The following is a 24,064-nucleotide window of genomic DNA, read 5'->3' on the forward strand; positions in this document are numbered from 1 at the left end:
CCTCTATAGATTTGCCTAGTCAGGGCATTTCATATAAATGAAAGCATACAATATGTGATAGCTGGCTTCTTTTGGTTAGCATGACTTTTTTGGCTTGTTTTTTTTTACTTTCGTTTTAAAAAAATATTTTTATTGAGAAATCTTCACACACACACAGTCTAACCATATTATACAATCAGTGACTTACAGTATCATCACATAGTTGTGTATTCATCATCATGATCATTTTTAGAACATTTGCATCCCTCCAGAAAAAGAAATAAAAAAGAAAAAGGAAAAACTCATACATCCCATATCCCTAACCCCTCCCTTTCATTGACTACCAGTATTTCAATCTACCCGATTTTTTTACTCTTTATCCCCCCCATTATTTATTTATTTTTTAATCCTTATTATAATTTTCTTTGTACTAATCTCACCATACCCTGGATAAAAGAAACATCAGACACAAGGTTTTCACAATAACACAGTCATGTTTTAAAAACTTCATGTTTTTATACAGTTTTCTTCAAGAATCAGGGCTTCTGGAACATAGTTCAACAGTTTTAGATATTTCCTTCTAGCTGCTCCAATACATCATAAGCTAAAAAGGGATATCTATATAATGCATATAGGATAACCTCTCAACTCCATTTGAAATCTCTCAGTCACTGAAACTTTATCTTGTCTCATATCTCTCTTCCCTCTTTTGATCAAGAAGGCATTCTTAATCCCTTGGTGCTAGGTCCCAGCTCATCTCCAAGAAGTCATGTCCCATGTATGAGGTATAAAGGGGAAGTTTACCTGCCAAGTTGGCTTAGAGAGAGAGGCCACATCTGAGCAATAAAAGAGGTTCTCTGTAGGTGACTCTTAGGGATAATTAATCAGTAGGCTCAGCCTCTCCTTTAGCATAAGGTTTTTGTGGTTCATTTATGTTGTAACATACATCAGGACTTCATTTCTTTTTATTACCTATAACATTCAATAGCATGGATACACCACATTTGACTTATCTATTCGCCAGTTGATGGACATTTGGGTTATTTTCACTTTTTTTGAATATCATGAATAATTCTGCTATGAACATTTCTGTATATGTTTTTGTGTTGATGTATGTTTTAATTTCTCTTGGGTATATACTTAGAAGTGGAATTGCTATGTCAACTGGTAAATTTATGTTTAACCTTTTGAGGAACTGCCATATTCTTTCCCAAAGCACTGCTCCACTTTCCATTTCCATAAGCAGTGTGTGAGGGTTCCAATTTCTCCACAGCCTTACCAACACTTATTATTATCTGTGTTTCACATTTCACCATTGTACTGGGTGTGGAGTGGTATCTTGTGGTTTTAATTTGCATTTCCCTATAACTAATGATGTTGAGCATCTTTGTGTGTGCTTTTTTGGCCGTTTATATATCTTCTTTGGAGAAATGTCTAGTCATATCCTTTGCTTATTTTTAATTGGGTTGACTTTTTATTATAGAGTTTTTATATATTCTAGATAAAAGTACCTAGTCAGGCACACTATTCGCAAAATTTTTCTCCCATTTTATATTCCGTTCTTGAATGTGTTTATTTTTTTAGTAGTACTGGAATCCTAAAGAATAGATGCCTCAATCTCAGAATCAAATTGAATTGCCTTCTATACAGAGACGTTAAAATTTTAAGTCTTTCTTCTTAAAACATTTGTGAATGGCAAGAGCACATAAAACCACATGAATGGTTGGTTCAGCTGTTTCTTTATGAGAGATTTCACACCAGTGAAAAATCAGTCTCCAACTAAGTTATGAAGAAAAATGAACTTCAAAAGATATGTGATCGAAATCACCCATAGCTTATCACTAACATTTATTTGTGCAACACCACCCTGTATTGGAATTAAATAAGAATTAAATAAGAACAGCTGAGGGTTTGATTCTTATTTTTGTGGGGTTGACAGTCACAATGAAAATACAAGAGCCTAAAAAAAAAGCTGGATACACTATAAGATTTTTTAAAAATCATTTTTCTTTAGAGCTTTATTGGTTATTTCCTTCTAGATATTTTCTAAATATTGAATATTTGGTTTAATAATTTTTTCACATGTTGGAAATAATACATACACATATATACATATATTTATGTATATATATGTACGTAAATACACATATATAAAGCATCTCTCATACTAATCAGTGATGTTAATTACTTGAGCAGCCTCTTCACTTGATTTGTGGAAGTCTTCAAAAGAGCTATCCCACCAAAGCTAAACAGCAATATTAGGAGGATATAAAGGGTATAGGATATTTTTATTTGGAAGAAATGAGAATATTCTCATCTTAACTGTAGTGGTTAATGCTTAACTATGCGATTATATCAAGAGCCATTGATTGATCACTTAGGATGGATTGTATGATATGTGAATAAAAATGTTAAAAAAAAAAAAAAGAAAAAGAACAGAGGGAGAAAGGCCATATGGGATGTTTTGGGTTTTCTTTTTTTGAAGTGATAAAAATATTCTAAAATCAATTGTGCTGATGAATACACAACTATGTGTATTGTAAACTTTGGATGGATTATATGGTGTGTAAATATATCTCAATAAAATTTCATTTTGAAAAAAAAAAGAGCTTATCTCAGGGTTAATTCTGAACGAATTGTCATTTCATCTCCTATGTCCCAGACTCTGACTTAGGGGCCAGTAGAAGCACGGTGGTAGATGAAACAGACCTTGATTTATCTCATGGAGCTTACAGAAAATAAACCGGCAAAAATACAAATAGACATACAGTTACCCGTTGTTCCATAGCTATGAAGGAAAAGAAGAAGGTGCTAAGAGAGAAAAACAAAGAGGCCTGTTTTAGGCTGTGGGGTCAGGAAAGGGATCTGAGATCTGTGGAAAGTTAGAAGGGACCAGGCAGAGTGGGGGAAGAGCATTCCAGGTAGAAGGAATAGTATGTGCAAGTCCAAGAGGTAGGAAAGAGTATGCTGGTCCAAGAATCAGCAAGAAGGCCAATGGGGTAGAGAGGAGGTAAGTGAAGTGGAGGAGGGTGGTAGATGACATCTGAGCATGCTACGTAAGTCAGTTTACATAGGACCTTTTAGACCATATTAAGGAATTTGGAGTCTATTAGAAAGCAGTTGCTTGCTTTTGAGGATTTTAAGTAGAGGAAACGATCTGATATAAACATTGAAAAGATCTTGCTGAAAGCTTCACAAAGATTGATGTGTAGAAAGGGTGTGTGTGAAAATAGAACCGAGGTGACTGTTTTAGGAGGCTTTTACAGTTACCTGGGTGGATGATGATGGTGGCTTGCATTACGATGGTGGCAGTGGAAAACCAGTAAAGTTGATGGATTTGGGATGTAATTTGGAGGTATGGTGTAATGGCTAAGAATGAATGCACTAAAGCCAAACTAAGTTGGAATACTAATTCCTTCTCTTACTACCTGTATGACTTTGGAAAATTATTTTCTCTATGCTTCCATTTCTTTAGTAGTCACATGGAAGTAATAATAGGATCCATCTCGTAGAATTGTTATGAAAACTAAATTTGTTAATAATGCTCTGTCTGTATGCATTAAAAGAGTGCCAGGCACAGAGTAAATGCCTTAGTAAATGTTGCTGTTACTGCTGTTATTATTATTTAAATGGACAGGTGGTGGTGATGGAATGGGAACGGGGAGGGAGTGTCAAAGACAACCGTTTCTGGCTTGAGTACCAGGGCAGTTGATGGTGCCAATTTCTGAGATGGAGGAAAGTAGAAAGAAGCAAGGCTTGAGGGGAAGATCCAGGCTCTGGTTTCAGCTATATTAGTTTTAGATGTGAATGAGACATCTAAGCAGAGATGTCAGGCTGTCAGGCAGTTGAAATCTCGTGCTCAGAGAAGCCTAGGCCAGAGAGCTTACATGCCAGATTAAACCAAAATGTTTAAAACAGTCAGGACTTGAAAATAATTGTCCTGGACTGGCCAGTGGGCTACCAAAAGTGTCCTTTGAGACTGACTTTCTCTGGAAAGGTGGCAGATATGACAGAGGAGTGCAGGTGTTGTCTATAAAACTGTTCTGCATTAGAACTTCCTTCAACCATTCATTAATTGTCTAACCATGGAGAGTTAGAGGTGTTGGCAAAAGATTCGATGGGGAAAAAGAGGAGGAATCAGGGACCATTCCCAGTTTACTGGCTTAAGTGCTAGATGGTTGATCGAGTCAGTTCCTAGGATGGAAGAAATCAGAAAGAAATAGGTTTCTTGCTACTTCAGCTTCCTCAGCTGGAGATCAGTATACCTTCCTCATACGTGAAGATCAGAGGCCTGTGCTGGCACACAGTAGGTGCTCAAAAATGGTGGCCATTTTTTTTCTTGGATGACTTTGGGCTCTTCTGCACTTCTTATCTCAGTTGTAAGCATCTCCACACTTTGCATAGATCTGCTTCCATTTTTAGATTAAGATGTAAGGTGGGAGCGGTAAGGTGACCAGTAGGGCAGGGCCAGCACCAGGGTGAGGGGTAAGGTACTAGCCTTGGGTGCAAAATTCAAGCAGGTGCCAAAAACTCAGTAACCAAGATAAATAATATTTTAATGCAATATTAAAAAAAATAATAAAAATGAAAGCCAAAAATTTCCCGATGAACAAAACATCAAAATTGTATTAAAGACCGAATAAGTACTGTGGATTTTTCCTTTTGCCTTGGGGCTGCTCTAATATTGCTCCATATGGCACTGTGACCTGATGAAAACAAAGCAAGAAAACTTCTCCTCCAGCCTCCAGGACTCTTTTTTCATCTCTCCCAGAGTCTGTAGCTAAGGTTCAGTCAGGAGTGAGGTCTAAATGCTAAAGAATTAAGAACGTGTTCTAACCTCCTGCTAGGCACACTTGGAACTGGGCCTCCAGACCTCCTAGTAGCCCAGGTCTGACCCTCTTCTGTCAGTTGCAACATGGGAGTTGGAACAAGCTCCAGGTTCACCCCACCCCAGTAGGCCCAGACCCTTGTGCCCTGGAACTGTTGAGCAAACTCAGAGTGAATAACCCAATGCTTTATTAAAGGCTGGGGTTTAAAGGTTAGCTCCATGCTTATCGGCTGCAAGTCTGATTCACTCCCTAAACGACTCTCAGGGAGTTTTTGTGCTTGCAGCATGGACTGAGAAGATGATCATTGCCGTTCAGAGTAGGGGGAAGATTTGCTTGGCGAGTTGCTGGCCCTGCCAATAGGAAAACAGCAAGTCAGGAGTAGGAGGTTGGTGGATGGAGTTCCCTGTGCCAGAAACACTTCCTTCTCATTGTTGACTTAAAAAGCTAAAGGTACATGTGTTGGCTTGTGGCTTTCAGCACTTCCCCTCACCCCCCCAAATCAGAAAATTTCCCATGGAAATTGCCAAACAAGTTGGCAATTTAAACATTTCAAGCAAGTGAATAATGAGCAGTTAAAGGACACTATAATGAGCAGTCATCACTCAGATCTATCATGAAGAATCCAGTGGAATTTTGAGCTTTGGGCCAGTTTACCTGCAAGAAAAACTGGGCATGGGGAGCCAAATATTAAAAATTTGTTATTATTTAAATATTTTATTTCAAAAGAAAATCTTAACTTTTTAGGATATTTAGCTGCAAATGGGCTATCATAAAGTACACTCATGAACTGTGTGGGGTAAAACAATAATGAGTAAAGAGAAATGGTCACATTGATTAATCTGACACTGCAGCTACACCAACTGCGTGTCAATGGCACTTTAAGATTGCAACATTCCTTTTGCTGACCTTCATACTGGTTGACTGCATGTACCTTAATCTCTCTCTCAAAAAAAGCTGAGCCTGCTATAGATTGGGACAGTTGTTGTTGTTTTAACTCAGTTTTTCATTTACTTACTGCTTTATAGCTCCTGGTTTAATTTGTACAAAAGTATGAAGTTCAGTATTACGTAACTCTGAAACCCATCTTTGAGTTTTTAGGAAAAATAAGTTGCAAGGGTTGTCATGAGTTGAGACTGAAAGAAACACTTCTTAGATATATTGTGGTACACTCCTCACTGATAATAAAAACTGCTTCAGAAAAATTGAAGGAAATGTACACAAATTCCCAAAGAGGAAGCAGATTCCATTTTGTGTAAGGAGGTATCTTCCAGACGTTGCAACTCATAACTTAAAATTCAGAATAAATGGCAGGGATAAATGCTGCTTTTGTGCCCGTCTAGAGCAATCTCTTCTTGAGTATTTAGGCCTTATTTCTTAAGAATTAGTACATCGAAATAATAAGTAAATATTGCATGGTACCTGAGCAGTCATTGTACGGTATATCCATTGAAATTATTTTTCTTAAAGAATTACACAGATTTTCACTTGTATAAAGTGGGGATGTTAAATAATTAAGTTGTGATGCCTTGTGGATCTAGTTTCCTTCCCTCCCTCCCTCTTTCCTTCCTAGCTAACTTCCCTCCTAGCCTTCTCCTCCCCTACTTCTCCTTTTTTCTCCCTTTCTCTCCCTTCTTTTCATTCTTCAGTCATTATTATGTCCAGTTGAATGCATAGATGTTAGATTACCTTATTTCTACCTTTATGGTCATTATTTTAAAAGCAAAGTAGTAAGTCCCACAAAGAACCTAAAAGCCAAGTCAATTAGTATATATTTAACCACCTACTGTTTATCTGAACTTTATCTTTTATTATTCCCCATTATTTCACTTATTACTAAAAACATCATTTATGCAGAAAGTCTTATCTTGCCTCTTTTGAGTTCAGCTATTTTCATATATATAGTATTTAGCTAAAACATAAGGCTAATATTCTTTGGACTGGCATTATTATTTTGAAAAATTTCACTTCTCTGAAATATTTTTTGAATATTCATGGAATTTGTAGACAAGCATTATGCAGAAAACCATTAACCTGACTTTCAGGTTTCAGGAAAGAAAGTGAAAAATTCCACTGCAAATTAGAGCTGTTGGACTAAATGTTGGTTTATTAATAAGCAGGGAGAACAATTTAGCTACTTTCCCTGCTGTGCTAAAATATAGTACTGCTGTCTTCTTTCTGGTAGTTTTCTCCAGCATGGATTACTTGGTCTAGGGAATTTCCTGTCAAAAATGTCCAGTTTTGCCAATCAGCCATTAGACCTTCCTGAGAACTGCTAATGTGACAGGGGCATGGCATATTGAGTTTTTCTCTGCAAGTGACCTGCCCTGATTTCAGAAATGGGCCAAAGCATATGTGAACCCTTGAAAAAAGGTTGGGAGCAGATTTAAAATAGGAAAATTCGCCATGCTTGTACTGAAATAAGCCTGTAAGTAGTTTGCATTCTATATTTTGAAATCATTTCTAAAGAACTTCTGAGTTCCCTTTGTCCTTTGTTTTTCACTGAACAACTTTTGCATCTTCTACCTTGTTGCCTTCTAAATAGCCCCATGGCTTCCCTTCGCCCCCTCTATCAAATTCAGAATTCTGCCTTTGTCTTCAAACTCAAGCCACTCCTACTTTGCTTCCTTCATTTTTGTGAATGTCCTTTGTCTTTAACCTCATTTTGGCTGGTTTGTTTGCCATTTTCCAAATTCGCATCTCCCGGGCCTGTCTTTGAGTGGGCTCTTTTGTCATTTATTTTTAACTGGCGGCACATCGTCCTTCATGGTCATCTGCTGAGTTGCATTCTCCTTTCCCTCCAAGCTCAGACAGATCTTCTCTGAAAGGAGCTTCCTAGTTCAAATTTAGTTTTTGTACCTGGAATCTGCCACCCTTGACCATTTTAATATATGTCTAGTCAAACAACCTGCATGTATTATAAACTTTCTAATACTAAGGTTTTACATTTTTGTATGTTTTGTAACTTAACAGGTGCTTAATGGGGTATGTCTTAGTTCAGGAAATGAACTTCCAGGTTGTGGCCCTAGCAAGACAGGCCAGTATACAAGTCTATCGTAAAAAAAAAACATATCTTAAAGCTGTTTCTCTATCTGATGGAACAAACCAGGGCATAGGCCTCTTATCTGCATATTTCAGCTTTCCTAATTGATGGCGATTGCCTCTGGCAAATTGCTTATTTATATAGGATGATCAATAATATTATCAAAATTGTAAATTTCATTCTGTTTTCTTCTTGAAGTAAAGCAATAACCATTTTTCTAGGAAAGCTTTTCTTTTTTTGAAATTTTCAACTGCATTTTGACCCCTGACTTGTATGTGGTTATTTTAATTACTTCATCTATGTAAGTATTTATTTTCTAGTTATTATTCTAGTGATTTGTATTGTTGATTATCACTAAATTAGATTGGTAGTATTCATTTGATTTTCCTTAAAATCTCAAGGTCCTAAGGCATTCACGATTTGTCATATATAGGCAAAGTTTATCTTTTATATTTTCTTATAGGAAAAGAGAAAGATTTTGTGAAAAAAGAAAATGCTGTTTCATCACCAAAATATTTATTGCATTAGTCACTTCCCAGAATTAGACACATTTTGGGCATTTGTAGAAATTAGAAATAGTATTTTAAAATATGCAAATGATAGTTTTCATTATTAAAGTAATCATTTTGCAAAACATTTGGAGAATGGCACTAGAAGTATCATTCATAATTCCACCTCCCAAATATAACTACTGTTGGAATTTTGGTGTCTTTCTGTCCAGACTTTCTTACATACATATATTTTTATTGCACAGTTTTAATCATGGTATATTCTAAACGCCTCTAATAATCTAAAATGGAAAAGCTGCAATAGAAATTAAGGTAGCTGCACAAAGAACATGATTACATGCTAGATGAATCAAAGGCACCTTGGGAAGCACTTTGAGAAAAGCAAAGGTAACCTGTGCTTTGACATCAACGTTTTCAAACTCCTTGAGGGAAAGTTTACAAAGTTCTGCTGTTCACGTGACCAGGATCAGCTGGGAGTAGGCATTACTGAGGTCTTTGATAAGGCTTCGATATGAGCCACACTGCAGTTGGCTGTATTTATAGAAAACATATTTTCAGGTGAAAAGAAAGAAGGTTTCAAAACATGGGCACACATGCTTGGTATATCCTGTTTTCAGCTCTTCTGTGGAATCCGAGGATCCTTTTCTGATTAGCTTTTTTTTTGCCTGGGCAGGCATTGGGAATTGAACCCGGGTCTGTGGCATGGCAGGCAAGAGCCATTGCCTTGCCTGCTGAGCCACCATGGCCTGCCTTCTAATTAGCTTTATAAAATTGGGCTTCTGTTTCTTGCCGCTGAAAGAGACCTAACTAATCCAGATTACTTTCAACCTGTATCTGTTCTGTTTGGATTGTCTGAATCTTTACTAATCTGATGCTGATGCTTATAGTTTTGACATATGGTACTTTAACTGACAATAAGGGTGACCACAGTCATTCATTCCAAAAGAAGGGGCCAGGATGTCATTGATGATATGCAGCGTAAGTAGAAGTAAAGATATCCCTTTGTCATATCGTTGTGTAACTGAAAACTGACAGCTGGTAATTGAATTTAGAATTAGTATATTAACAGAACAAGGTGATACTAAACACATTCCCTCTGGGATAAAACATTCCCTATTACTGCAGAGAAGGGCGTGGCCTGAGAAAGCTTTCTCTCTTGAGTTTACTACAGCCTTCACTTAGACCTGTGTGAGTTGCTGAGAACATTTTTTTATTAATATTATTCGTCTTTATTTTATTACTTATCTACCCATACATTGGATATGTAGTGTTTTTACAATCACAGGGTCACGCGGTCACATGATGAAAGCTGTGTGGTTATACAATCATTATCAGAGTCAAGGCTACTGAATTACAGTTCAACAAAATATTTCAGGTATTTCCTTCTAGCTATTCTAATACACTAGGGGACTAAAAAGAAATTTCTATATAATGAGTCAGTAGTCATAATCATTTGTTAATTCCTAATTTCTCAACTACACCTTCTCCTTCTCAATAGCATTCCCTCAGTCTTCATGGATAGCTGGTCAATGACCATTTTAACATCTTGTTGAGAACATTTTAAGTTCAGGAGTTGAATTATTATTTTCGTTAATGGATAAACTAGTTAATTGTTACCGAATGTTAGATTGTGTAGAATATTCAGTAGTACTTGAAAAGAGTTGATGGGTTTTTCTCATGGTGATGCATTTTAATTTATAACATTGATTAATTGCTTTAGATTTTTTCCTAGTTGAATTTTTTAAGTGAGTATATGGTTCTCTGAAATTTGATTAGTTTAGTTAAAGAGCAATTGGAAAAGGGAGGCTGTTATCTATTAATTTTCTAATTAAAACATGTTGCTAAAGGTTTCATCTATTATAAAATTAGTTAATTTCTTATAAAAAAATCAATATTTGCATAATTGTGGTACCAGTGATCATGGGAGATTGGAAAGTTGTAAAAAAAAGAGTACTTTGCAAGGAGAACAACTATATCAACCTTTTGCAGCTAGACTAGAATATAGCTTATATGCAATTGTTACTTATTCCCTTTGGGAAAATACAAATGTAGTTATTACCCAGTAATATGCAGTGACCAAAAGATCCAGCTGTAGCACCGCACTATCTTAGAAGTCAAATAAATACCATCCCTTCCAGGGACCGTCAAACACTCAGACTGTGTAAGCTGGGGAGAGCAGTGTTGTAGAGGAGAGAAAGAGGGTCATGGCAGTAAAGGAGGAGGCTCCAGGTGTGTGTGCTGAGTTACAGTAAGGGTGACTGTCCCTTCACTGCTTTAAAAGTTCATACTCTTCAGGAAGCTGTTTCGGATGATATAATGTAGGGACCCTTCATTATTATAGTCTGGGACAATCAGCTTAATCTTTCAAGAACAGTGTTTATCTATTTGTCAAATTAGATTTAAAAAATCCTCTGTCTTCCTTTTCAAATACCTTATTTCTTATGAAAGTACATCTTCATCAGCTGGAATATTGATTGTCAATATTGTCTCATTGACTGGACTATTAACTCTCTGAGGGTAGACACTACTGAAGAATAGCTTTTGATGGGTCTGCAGGGTATCACATGTAAATAAATATAGCTGCCCTCTAGGAAATTAGCTTCCTATTGGTGAGATAGGGAATACCTCAACTAATACCTGAGAGGGTAAGTGAAAACACAAGGCAGTATGTTTCATATGTCATGTAATTGATAGAATTTCTCAAAGTTTGTTTAGAGTTGTTTTTTAAACTTTAAGTAATTTAAAGAACGACTTCATCCCTATATCTCCAGGGCTTGGCACCTGGCACTAGCAGGCATGCAATGTAATAAATATTTGTTGTTGTTGATAATGTTGATGTAAAAAGGCATCTAAAAGGTTCATGGTCAAGTGTACATATGTCATTAGGGAACTCTAAAATTGTGGCATATCTTATAGGACTTACATTACCAGTAACAAATTTTGGGAAAATTTGGCATGAACAAGAAATGCCTTAATAGTGATAAATGTTCAGTAAGCCTCCATAGAAAGAGGCTTTATATTTCATTGATTCCTACTGTATTATTTTCCTATTGCTCATGTAACAAATTACCACAGATTTAAAACCATGTAAATTTATTATCTTACCATTCTGGAGGTCAGAAGTTCAAACTGGGTTGGTTGGTAGGGCTGTATTCCTTCTGAAGGCTCTGGAGGAGAGAGTTTCCTTGCCTTTTCCAGGTTATAAAGGCTGCCCCCATTCCTTGACTTGTGACCTTATGTCACTCCAGCCTCTGCTCCCATCATCACCTCTTTGACTCTCCTGTCTCCCTCTACCTTTGTAGGGACCCTTGATATAATATTGGGCCCAGTCAGATAGTGCAGGATAATTACGCATCTCAGAGTCCTTAACTTACTTACATTTGCAGAGACTCTTTGCCATATACAGTGGCACAGTCACATATTCCGAGGATTAGATGTGAACATCTTTGGGGGCCCTTGTTCTTCCTACCACACCCACGTTATATTTCCCAGAACCCTAGGGAGCGCCTGATAAATGTATTGAATATTGTGAGGTGTTGAATGAGATGGTTTTACTGAAGCTCCCTGAATTTTGCTGGTGAAAGAGTAATAAACTTCTGATGTCTTCATTACAATAGGCCTTACCAGAATTTTCAAAAGCATAGATATTTTGAGAAATATCTCTCTAGGGTGGATAGTGTTATGAAATGATAACTTAGCAGAGGCAGAATGCATTTCTGCAGAAAAACACATCATCTCCTTGATAATTACCCAATATGCTGACCTCCCTCCATTCCTGCTTCCTGTGCTGGAATTGTTTTGTTGTGGCCAGGTTTCAAGTGGGAGGAAAGTGGAGGTTGGCAGAGCTGAGCAGGAAGAGGTCATAGTAGAAAGAGTAGAGAGGGAACTTAATGGAAACATGGCTTCTGGGATGATTCCTTTAGAGGATGAGCTGGCTTATGGAACACCCATTCCAGTCATTTCCCTGGGAGATAGTGCGGTAAAATTAGAGACACGAAAGATGAAAGCCACTGGAATTGCTACATCCTCATTTCCTCAGAAGGTCATGTCTAGTGTGTCCCCCTCCTGTTTTCTTTTTGAATAATTGTTTTGATTTTAAAATAGAAAATGGATTTTATTCTGCTATTCACTGTGGAAAATTGAAATGACCTACTCTAATACTTGGAGATAGCCACTGTAACATTTCGGTATGTTTTCTTCCAAACTCCTTATTCTCTGTGTGCATAGTGACATTACAGAATCCGGATTATCTTCAAGATATAGTTTTGTATCCTACTTACATTAACTTGACTGGGAGAATTTCCTCATGGCATTCATTATTCTTCAAAGCATGATTATTTAATAACTGTATAATATTGCACTTTTGGATATACCTCTACAGTTGAATGTTTACATTGTCTCCTAGAATGAATGATGCAGCCTTGAATAGCCTTGCACTGCATCTTTTGCCACCTTCTTAATTACTTATATTAAACACTTATTGAAGGTGTAATCAAAGGGCATAGACATTTTTATGACTCTTCTTATACGTGATCAAAGAAGTTAGTAATTTAGAGTCCTACTGGCAGTATATGAGAATGTCTATCTTGCCTCTCACTCAGTAGCATTAGGTATTAATCAATTAAAAACTTTTTCCCAGTTTAAAAAAGTGAATATATTATTTAAGCTAATTTGCATTTTGCTCAAAGTGAGGCTGAACCTGTTTGAATACTTATTGGACTCTTATAGATCTTTTGTAACTTGTTGTTCATGTTTTTGGCTCATTTATCTATTGAGATGTTAATATTTTCCTTATGAACTGTCTGTTAAAGATTATTAGTGGGTCATACCTGTGGGAAATACTTTCCTACTTTGGTGTTTGCTGTTATTTTGAGTATTGGGCCATCTGATATATGAACATTTTTTATGTTTATGAGTATGTCCAAATCTGCTATCATTTTGTGATGTATTCTACTTCCGTTATATCTAGAAATTCAATTCTTTGCCCAAATTCTGACAAATATCCACCTCTTTTTTTTATAATTCTTTATGATTTTATTTTAAATATACTCTGTAACCCATCTGTAATTTATTTAGATATAAAGTATGAGGCAAGGATATAATTTTTTTAACTATTCAAATAATCCAACACCATTTAATGTGCAGCCCCTCTTTTCATCAGTGATTTGTGATTAACTCTCTTTAAATTTTGGTATATATGGTTCTGTATTTAGGCTCTCTATTCTGTTTCATTAATCATCCATTGATTATTATAGCAGAACTATATTCTTTTCAGTATTATAATTTGTATAGCACATTTCTACTTCTGATATGGCAAGCTCTGACCACATTATTATTCTGTATTTTAAATGTTTCTTAGCAATTATCATCTGAACATTCTTCAAGGTGAATGTTGGAATTAATTTTCAAGTTAAAAGAACCCTGTTGGATTATTTTATGAAATTACATACTACCTACATATTATTTTGGAAGAATTTACATTTTTATAATTTGCAGGTATCTCACAGTATCTCTGTTTTTAAAAATATCTTTTGGTAGAATTCTTGCCTGCCATCCAGGAGACCTGGATTTGATTCGCTGTCTATGCACTTTCCAAAAATTAAACAAACAAAAATTCAGCATGGTGCTATAATAACAGAGTACTCACGTGGAAAAATAATGAAATGTGACTCTGCCATATAGCATACAAAAAAAAAAATCTATAACATTTGATGTCATAGAAAAAATGTTTCTTCATAAAGGTCCAATGTATTTCTTATTAAGGCTATTCTTAGCTATTTTATATTTTTAATATATTTGGGATTTTTTTCTATTGATTTCTAATTGGTTATTATTATTTGCTTGGTTTTGAATTTATTTATTTATTTGTGCTAATCATTTTTTCAATTAATTCCCCAAAATTTTCTTGGTAGAAAATCATACTATATGCAAATAATGATTCTATTAACTTTCCAAATAATTTATCTCTTATTTAAGAATCATGTATTGTAGCATTGTCCAGAACTTCCACAGGCATGTTAAATATATTTACTGAAATTCTTGTATCTGATTTGAGCAGCTATTTAGTTTATGATAGCTTTTCCTAACCATGTTAAATAAATTTTGTTTCAATCCTAATATGCTGAGAGTATTTTTATTCAAACATAGGAATGTTATCAAATGTCTTTTTTCCTTTGGCATGGGCAGGCTACAGGAATCGAACCTGGGTCTCTGGCATGGCAGGCGAGAATTCTGCCACTGAGCCGCCACTGCACCACCCAAATATCTTTTTGATTACTTTGACCAAATATTGTTTGTGAGGGAAGCAAAGCATAGAAGCCAAAGCTTAGTGTAAGAAGCCATACATACCAGAGCTCAGATCCCATGTTCTGTCTCTTAGAACTGTATAGCACTGAGAAAGTTATTCATCCCCGACCAATCTCAGTTTCTTACTCTGGTAAGATGATAATAATATGAATATCTTGTAAGGATATAATGAGCATAAGATGGAATTTGTTTATAATGCATTTAGCTCCAAACTTGATGCAGAGTATCATATTTTCTTTTAATATGATTGTGTAATCTTTGCCATTGGTCTGCTAAAATGGTGTGTCATAGTCACAGATTTCCAAATATTTCATCATTGTTTTTTATCCTTGGAGTAAAGCCTACTTCATCATGATGAAATGTTCTCTTAACTCACTGCTATCTTCAATATTTGTTTCCAATTATTGCATCAATTATCATAATGAAGTTGGTCATTAGCTAAGTTTTAAGCTGTCATCAATTTTGATTTTAAAATTTTATCAATTTTGATATTAAAATTTTATCAATTTTCATATGATTCGAAAGTTCTTACCTTTCTCTGTGTTCTGGAGTAATGGAAACTATACTATCCTTGAGAATTTTAAAGATGTTTCCTGTGAAATTGTTTGAGCCTGGATTATTTTTTATGTCAGATAATGCTTTGACAATTATTTCAGATTTTTTGTTTGTTTCTGTTTGTTGTTTGTTTTCTCTAATCATTGGTCTTTTCGGTATTTCTGCTACTTCTTGTGTCAGTGTTCTTGTACCACTTTTCTTAATTCTTATTATGCTAAAAATTGTCCTTTTTGATAGGATTTTTAAAATAATAAGCTTGGAGTTGAACACAATATTCTCTTAAAATTTCTAAGAGTTTTATATCTGTGCCTCACTTTCTTTTTCTTGATTTATTATGTAATTCTTAGGTTAAGTTTATTAATTTTTAAGAACTACCTCTTGGATCTATTCATCCTGCTGATTTTGTGCCTCTCACTTCTGTATTATAATGTCATAGTGATCACTCCTCTATTTCCCTTTGTTAGACCTTAGTTTGGATATACTTCTGACTCTGCCATCTCTCAAGTAGTCATTGATAGTGATCACTTACTGAGTGCTTCAAAAGTCTGTTGCAAGAGTAGCTAGTGCTGTTTTGTTTCCTTGGCTGTGAACTATTGTGTCCAGTCTCCCTAGATTCACAGCCCAACTCCACCAACAACAACCAGCAGAACCTCGGTAAAGTTACTTCAACTTTCTATGCCACAGTCTTCTCATCTGATTGGGAGTCTATGAAACTCTGAGAACAGTGTCTGGCATATAGTAAGCAGCCTTTAGCTGTTATCATTACTATACTTAAGAACAGATTCCTGGCCCCGCAGGCTGGGCTGGGTAGCTGGAGACAGGCTCAGCCTAGAAGGGGACCTTGATGGCAGTGGTTTTTCTGGTGACGCTCCATGAGCACTCCCCGCTTTTCAGCATCCTGGTGGGATTTACCTGCTTCATTGTGACCACTGGCCTGTTCTGGGATGGTTTGGTTGGGATGTTCCAGTAATTCTGATAAACTCAGAAGATACCCAGTTCAGCACAGGAGTTTTCAAAAAGCAAATGAGACAAGTCAAGAATCCTTTTGGCTTGGAGATTGCTAATCCGTCTTCAGCTTCATTCACAACTGGCATAACTTGACAACCAGTTGCCTTGGAGAGAGCCTCCTTACATGCTACTGGGGGTACAGTGTTCAAAACGTACATGAAGCTCTGCAGAAGCACATTTATTGTTTCAGAATAAACATTCCCCAAGCATCAGAAGATGTTTTAAAATAGCAAGTATCTTAAGAACAGTGTTTTATTAAAAAGGACAGCGGAGAAGAAATATATTGCCAATTATCTAGAGATACCAAAATTGAAGACTTTGGTACAGTGCCCAGATCTACTGGTAGTGTTGTTGACCTTAGCTGATGAGGATGACTGAGATATTTATGGTATTATTTCAATGGTGTCAGTAATTCATATTCCTGATAAGACTCTAAACTTTCCTGCAGAATATTGTATTGATATTTTTTCCTGGCTCAAGGTCAATTTTATGATCTTAAGCAATATTTCATGTCTGCAAGTAATATTCCACTCCCTCAAGCAATTCTTCTCCAGAAGAAAAAGACACAGAAGGAGGTTTGTTGGAAAGTCTAGACTAGCTGAAAGTGGAGTCACCTCAGGAGAACAGTAAGGACTGTGTTGTTTACCAGTTGCAATGATGAACTTGGCACTATTGCTGTGTCACTTATGTGATGGCTGTGTTAAGTATTTTCAGTAGTGCCCAATATGCAGGCATTTTTTTCAGGAATCTTTTGCACTTGAAGTCAAAAAGAGCAAGATAAAGACAAACCAAAAACTCTTTCAGGATGTTGTTAAAACTCAAAAGTACACTTTCCACTGAAGAGGCAGAAATTTGTGTTCTTGGAGTTAATCGTAACATGGGATCTACAATATTGACCTTCAATGAAAATTATATTTTAACTTCATATTTGTACAGGACATGGAGGATAAAAATTAATTATTCCTTCCTGCTCAGTATGGTAAATACTGGATACCGTATATGTTAATCATAAAAATTAATTTGACTATTGAGATGAAACATTTGCTCTTCTATCAACTAAAGAATGCCATATAATATTGATTAGAGCAATCTTTCTGAAAATCCACCCCAAATTTTAGAAAGTAAAAGTGTTAAGATTGCTAGAAGTTTTCCCTTTGACATATTCTGGCGTACAAAAACTTAATTCTTCATAAGTATATGTTCCAACAGTTTACAAAGGAGTTGGAAAGAGCTCCTCAACTTCAATTCCTTTCTTAAAATATCTGTTTTTATAAATATCCATTTGTTTGGTTTCTAATTTCCCTTATCATCATAGTTATATAAACCCAAGTCTTGAGTTTTAAATATAAGTTCTTAAATCATAAATGCAAGATATAATGCTTGACTGTTGTCAGTCTATCATTGATTAAAGTGATACTTAGCTATAGGACGCAGATAGAAAATTTGAATTATAAAACTTCTTGTTAAATGTGATTACTTGGGCAGAATGGCACATCTTATAAAATGGACTGTGCTCTACCAATGAAGAACCCTTTTCTCTGTGAGACTCAGTGAATTACTTTAGATTTCCTCCTGTAGAGTGAGTCCATCCAAACTGCAGGGGGTTTAGAGCCAGAAAATTCACTCCAAAAAAAAAAAATCCATAGAAATAATTAACTTTTCTAGTATTTTATTCTTCCAAATAAACCCCATGCCCTTCTGAAAAGTAAATTATTTTGTTCCTCTGTCTTGATATCCATAGAGGAGTTCAGGCACCTGATAGACAAAAAAGACCCATCTCCCACTCCAAGATGATTAAAAAAAAAAAAAAAGAAAGAAATTGAACCAGAGCACCCTGTCTCTTCAGTAGACATTACCTTCAGTTCTCCAAGAAAGTAGGTTATGGCAAATAAACTGTGATATTTAGGGATAAAAAAAAAAAGAAAGAAGAAAACCCCATGGTGGTTCTCAGGGTGGCAGTGTTTAGACACAGTTATCAATGGAAACTCAGAGAAGCATGGAGCATGAAAGTATTTTTATATCCAGTGTTTTGATGATAATTCAGCCTTTTGGAGAACTGAACTCCCTGACTAAATGATACAAGAGGTATTTAAATAAAATAACCTACAAAATTATAGTTAATCTGTTCAAAATTCTCAGTGGTGGAAAAGCTGCAGTTCTCATCTGCTTATCCTATCTGTGTGGGTCTTCGCATATCTGTAGACATCTATCTGTATTCCACAAGTCAGAGAATAAGATGTTTTCTTGAGGGTGGTAGCAATTTATAGGAAAGGGGCTCATGTTTTTATATATTTAGTATTAGATGAGAGGTTTCTGTTTCAGGAGGATTCTTTAATGGCACAACATATTTTTGTTTTTTCCTGATTGACTTTGGCATGTGAAGGGCCCATTTACTTATAATGGCATTAGGGCAAGGTGTAGTTTTGCTTTCTTACAGAAGTCATGTTGGCAAGTGAAATGTGAGTTACATTTATTGTCTAGGTTCATTCATGTAAGTTTTGTGCTCCTGGATTCCTTTCTAAACCACTGCCACTTGCACCGTTTTTCCTGTACCTCCCCAAAGGTAGAGGTGTCCTTTAATAAATCTCCATTGCTTTCAGGATGAAGTTTAAATTTCACAGCAGGACTTTATGGGGCTCTTGAGAACCCTCTCCTGCTACCATTTCTCAGTATGCCTCAGCCATGTTAAGTCATTGTGGCAGATGGAACTCACAGGGCCACCAAGACTTCTTTCCCCTAGGCACACGCCCTGTATAATCTTTTCCCCTGGATGCAGATGGAGCCTTTGAATATGCTGGGATAGTCACTCCTTCATTACTTTTTATTCTATGAGACTCTTGCTTAGCAGGCTGAAGGGAGAGAGTCTGTTGCTGGCCTTCAAGAAGCAATCTGCCTTAATGCAGGGAGGACATGGCAGGGAATGGGGGTGACCTTTTGGTGTGCGGAACAGCCCCAGCCATCAAGAAAGTGACACCGCAGTCCTACAATTGCAAGGAACTGAATTCTGCCCACAACCTGTGAGCTTGAAACAGTTCTCTCAAGTTTAGCCTAAGGAGATGCTGAGCAAAGAGCCCAACTGTGTCTAGCTCCTGAGAGATAGTAAATAAAACTGTTGGATAGTAAATATATGTTGTTTTAAGCTGCTGAGTTTGTAGTAATTTGTTACACAGCAATAGATAACAAATACAGTCATTGAATGTTGCATTCTCCTATCACCACCATTCACCTCTGTTTTTCTTGGTTCAGTTGTATTCTGTGTGCCCCTGTCCAGGGCTTGCTTATTATCCCCTTGGCCCTCTCAAACATGTCATCCTCTTCACGTGGAAGAAAATAACCTTCTTATTCTAACATCATACTGTTCATTTAACCTTTGTTTCTTTGTCAGTGCATTTTTTATTTTTTATTTTTTTGGCATGGGCAGGCACCAGAAATTGAACCCGGATCTCCAACGTGGCAGGCGAGTGCTCTGCCTGCTGAGCCACCATGGCCCACCCCTAATCTTTGTCTCTTTGAATTGCTTTTATTCCTAAAACTAGTATCAGCGTCATATTCTATTTTTCTATTCTAATAAATGAATGTAACGGCAAATATTGTATAAACTGATGGTTTTTCATTCTTTAAAAATCACTATGCCAGAATACATATCTGAAGTAGTGAATTCATTGTCTGATTTAGACAGTGTCTTGGAAAAAGCATAGATTAACCCTTGGGAGCTTAACAGTGGCTCCTGGGAAGCAGCACCATTTGTTAACTATGAGGACCCACCCTTGGCCCTGTCAAGCTGTTGTTTTTTATCAATCATTTTGGTGAGTATGTAGATTTTATATCATCAAAGTTGTGGCTAACATGACATCTAGAAGCATAACACATATTTTGAATAGCAGAATTAGGACCCAAACAGAATTTTGGTTGAAACAATGAGTCAGATAAAAAAAAAAAAAGGTGAACTTTTAAATGAAAGTGTAAAGACCTACACTTTTACTTAGAAAAAATAAACATCAACCTGAAAACTGTGGATGGTGAGACAGACAGCACATGCAAAACTATTTAAATTAGTTGTTTACCAGTTCAGTATAATCAGTGGTGTAATGGGGATTATGGTAGCGCTCATTTGAGTAACAGCTAATTTTACACTGCATTAATTAAACTTATGTGACCATAACAAGAAAAATAATCCTCTTCTACTCCCCATGGGTCACACACTCCTGGAGGGTTGGGTAGTTCTGGGCATCTCCTTTAATGGAGTCATGGACAAACTGGATTTTCTCCATTGGGAAGGGACTAGTGGGTGCGCGGATTTGAAATCGTGTCCTATGTGGTAGGATAATCTGAGTTGTGGATATTGAGCTGTGGATGAGAAATTATCTAAGACGTAGGCTTCTTTTCTCGTGATTTTGATGAAAGACAATTACAGGAAAATAGATTCTTGTTAGTATTGAAGAAGTTACTAAGTCACAGTTAATAGCAAAATAGAATGAGTTGCTTTTTGGAGTTGTTAAAGACCACTGTTACTGAGATGTATCAATAGAAGCTTGGATGGAGGAAAACAGATATGGGACAAAGTGTTTTATATGGCTTGTCACAATGAGATGGTGATTGACCTAAAGACACCAACACACATAGTTAGGGGCTACAAAGTTTTTTAAAGGAAAAGAATACAGAAACTTATGTTTTAGTTTCTCAACTGCTAAAACAAATATCACAAAATGGGTTGACTTAACAACAGGAATTTATTGGTTCCTGGTTTCAGAGGCTTTAGAAGTCTTGCTTCCTTCCAGGCTTGGTATCTTCTGGCTAGCTGGTAATCTTTGGGGGTTCCTGGGCTTTTCTGTTATGTCAGTGTACATGGCAATGTCCTCTCCTTTCCCTTCCGGTTTCCTTGACTTTCAGGTTCTTACTTCTTCCATGGCTTCTCTTACAGTGTCCAAATTCTTCTGCTTACAAGTACTTCAGCCAAACTGTATTAAGGCCCACCCTCATTCACTTTGGGCACACTTTAAAAATAACATCTTCAAAAATCCTATTGACAAATGGGTTCACACCCACAGGCCCAGGGTTTAGGATCTGAACATGCCTTTTGTGGGGGGTATGATTCAATCCCCAACATTTATAGATATGGTTTTATAAAGTAGGAGATAACATGGCATGACCCCAGGCAGAGATTGGCTCTCCAAGTTCCCCACAGTTCTCCATGAGAGGGCATCCAGCTCTGAACTCCACCTATATAGAATCCAGCTCTCTCTAGGTGTGAGAAACTACCTGTAGCAGAAGCTGTTGGTGCGCCATATAGATCTTTTCCACTGGGCTAATGCACTGTCCTCCAGCTATAGTAGGGTTTGGCTGCTAACTTCTCATATCTGCACCTTCCCCTGGAGAATTATCCTTGACCGATGACCTCTGTCTTGCCCATAGATGACTGGGAGGTTGCATCCCCCATCCCATGGGTGGTGACTGGTTGATGTGGAAGTACAACAGCCCAGCCTACTTACTTCTGTGCAAGGCAACCCCTGAGAAGTAACTGACCCTGCAGAGTTCCCTTTGGGATCAGGTTAGACTTTTCCTGATACCACATCTTCATTTGCCTTTTCCCTTACCTTATCTTGCTTCCATTATTCCCTCATACATTTCCCCTCAGTCCCTCAACCTAATTTGCATGGGAATTATCATCTCAGGCTTTGGCTTCTTGGGAGGCTTATATAAAATAAAACACCACCTTTCCACCTTTCTTTTGGGGGGTTATTTCCTCCTGTTCCTTTACCTGGAAGGAGCTTCTGCCTTTGTGTCTGTCCTTTTACCCCGTGCCAATAACTGGGCCAAAATACCATTCTTCTATGTTCGGATTCTGGGACTGAGTGAATACAAGGTCCTTTCCCCAAGAACACCCCCCAGGTCAGGCATTCCAGCCAATCCAAGGACCTCCTCAACAATGCTGGAATAGATGCCCTCTGAGGCCCCTCCCCACTCCCACATCAGTGATCCTGCAGTTCTCATAATACACTTAATCCTTTAAAGTGCACGTGCATGCACACATCCCTTCTTTTTGTTTCCTCTGACAATGGTAATGCTACCTGACTCTTATGGGGATGAAAGGATTGGAGGCATCATGTATCTGGCAACAGTGTTCCAGGGACTTGGCAGATGAGAGAAACACAAAGACCAATTGGTGTTAGTCTCTGTTTCTCTCCTTAACTACCTTATGTTTCTACTGCTTTGAACTTCTCTCTAGACATCCGTCTCCTAAAGGGCCCCTGGCTGACCTTCAGCCATAAAAGGTGGCATGTGCAAGGGGAGATGAAGCGTGGTGGGGGTGGTGAGGCGTGAGGGGGGGGACACACAACATGCCTGGCTTGGGAGTGTGGATTGATGGGCTTAACTCCTGATTCTGGAATTAAGTCACTAAACCTTTCTTAACTTTTATTTCCTCACATATAGAACGAGAACAACCTGCCTACCCTGCCTAACTGACAAACTTTTGAATTGACAGACAAGTGAGATAGTGCAGCTGAGAGCACCTTATAAAGTGTAAAGCCCTTGAAAAACAGGCAATATTATTCAGATAAGCTATTTAGATGCAATTTTGTCTGTGATGAGCTTGCAAAATAGCAGGAGAGCTGAGCTATGAACATAAATAAAGCTATTTAAGGTGGAGTATAATCTGTGTGATTAGCGAGGTCGAGTTCCATTGGAGTTCAGAGGAGGATGAGCCCATTTCCTGCTAGCAGCATTTGTTCTTTGGGCTCAAAACCATGTTCATTTTCTTCCCTTTATCTCTTTTCTGGCTTGGCATGTAGGACCCTGTTATAAATCCATAAAAATAATGAAGATTTTCTGCCCCTTTTAACACTGAATGGGGAAAAGGGCCTGATCCGTACACATTTGATTGGTGTATGGACCGAATCCTGTCTTTAGAATCAACTCACTGCAATGAGATTTAAAGGAGTCTGTTTTCTAAGTGGTTTTCACGGCACCAGCCAGACATAAGAACTAGAAATATTTCTCTATCTGTCTATTTTTAGCATGTATGAGCTGATTCTTTGATCATGTGAGGAGGTTCACATCATTTTTTGACTCACACAGAGGAGAATCCTTTCTGGTAAATAGGAAGTACCCAGAGCAGCTCAAGGAAGCTGGATAGAGATGGAGCAAGATCTTTCAGGCCACCCAATTCAGGAAGACATAACGGATGCTCCCAGCACAGAAATGCACGTCCTAATCAGTGCTCAGCGGAGCACTGAAGAACTGGGAGGCTCTCCTGATAACTCGAATTGTCATTATTTTTGACAGCCAGGCCCAAAGTGAAACTGAAAAACACATATTTCTCTCATTAATCTTCACAACATACTCAAGCAGATAAATACTTTTTGAAACTTGAGAAATAGAAACCCGACCTATGAGTTCCATCTTCCTTAGCCTAGTCATGGGACCAGAGCTTGTCTTGTTTACTGCTATATGTTTATAAACTGTGCAGCCCCTTCCCGAAAGCCTTACAAAGACAACCTAGAGCTGGGTACAGAGTTTTTGTACTGCCAGCGCTGGGCCTTTTTCTCTGTGACTCAGTCTCTTTACATTTTCCTTCTTCTGTTCTGTCTTATTTTTTTCTCAGAAAAGCAGTCTCTCTTTTGATATTCTCTGCATATTTCTTATTACATGAGAAAAGCACAGTACCCTACACTTACCCTCAGATTGATAATGACATTGTCATTCCAATATTATTTTCCCCCCTCTCTTTCCTCAAATAGGAATCTTGTTGTTTTCTGACTCACCCTGGAATCTGTCAGATCCCCTTCTCAGTATGTATATTTGTAACTCTCTTCCAGTCCCCCATCTCTAGCCACTGC

The 24,064-nt window shown here is 37.2% G+C and overlaps 1 protein-coding gene and 1 pseudogene across 18 annotated transcripts in view; both read left to right on the top strand.

The window, feature by feature from the left end:
- THRB (thyroid hormone receptor beta) overlaps positions 1 to 24,064 on the top strand; it is a 439,676-nt gene that overhangs the window by 37,392 nt on the left and 378,220 nt on the right. The window lies entirely within an intron of this gene.
- The window catches only part of LOC143657504 (cell growth regulator with RING finger domain protein 1 pseudogene), a 28,453-nt pseudogene continuing 4,389 nt past the window's right edge, over positions 1 to 24,064 (top strand).

The sequence above is a fragment of the Tamandua tetradactyla genome, chromosome 15, assembly GCF_023851605.1.
Source record: "Tamandua tetradactyla isolate mTamTet1 chromosome 15, mTamTet1.pri, whole genome shotgun sequence".
Classification (NCBI taxonomy): Eukaryota; Metazoa; Chordata; class Mammalia; order Pilosa; family Myrmecophagidae; genus Tamandua; species Tamandua tetradactyla.